Below are 917 nucleotides of genomic sequence, written 5' to 3'. Positions count from 1 at the left end.
GGAGGCACTCGAGTGAACTTTTAAAGCGAGTACGAATGAATGGCATCCCGGCCAGCTCACTACTCAGGCTCGCTTTATTCTCAGTTTTGTTTTGAAAAAATCCTGGTTAGTGTTTTTATTTATGGGCGTTTGTGCGTCTGTATCCTATCATCCTACAGAATTTTAAATAGAGGTTTCTCATAAGTAGAATTTCATATATTTAAACACCTATCTCTTTATTATCATAAGAAAAAAATCCCCTACCTGTTCATCTCACTGTTCCCACATTTGCAGGACGCTCTCCTGACTGTTCTCTCACGGTGAGAGCAACTAACTGTTCTCTGATTAAAAGTCGTTCACTTAACAATGAACTCATTGCGGAATAGCTAGTATTCTGTCAGACTGTGTTCATGTTGCTGTCACTGCTGTTATTCTCGCTATTTTTTCATAACACAAAATTATTGCCCAGTTACAATATAAGATATGATACTAAAAATAAAATTACAGTAGCTATCAAATTCCATAATACAATAAGAAATGACAAAAATATAATTAATTTACAATAAAACAAATAATCAAAACGAATATCATGATAATAGTAAATAATAAAGTGATCAAATCGTGTAGAATAAATCCGCCAAAATGGGGGGAAACGAAACTAAACAGAATATGTTAAAACAAGATCGAAAGTCACCGCGGAAGAAAATCGACCTCAGGAAAACGGAAGGTCCCTCTGCCCATACAGCTCACGCCTGATTAAGTCCGCGGGAGGGCGAAGGGTCGCACAGGGAGCAGGTGTCAGGAAGGAAGGAGGAAACCGGTAAACGGTGGTGGGCGGGGGAGGAAAGGGAAGGAAAACAACCCAGGGTAAAGAGGAAATTCGAGGGGAGGGATGCCTAGTTAATTGGAGGTCTTAGGAAACAGAAGTTGGGAAAAGT

The sequence above is a fragment of the Penaeus monodon genome, chromosome 21 (genome assembly GCF_015228065.2).
Source record: "Penaeus monodon isolate SGIC_2016 chromosome 21, NSTDA_Pmon_1, whole genome shotgun sequence".
NCBI classification, from domain to species: domain Eukaryota; kingdom Metazoa; phylum Arthropoda; class Malacostraca; order Decapoda; family Penaeidae; genus Penaeus; species Penaeus monodon.
This window is presented reverse-complemented; position numbering follows the sequence as displayed.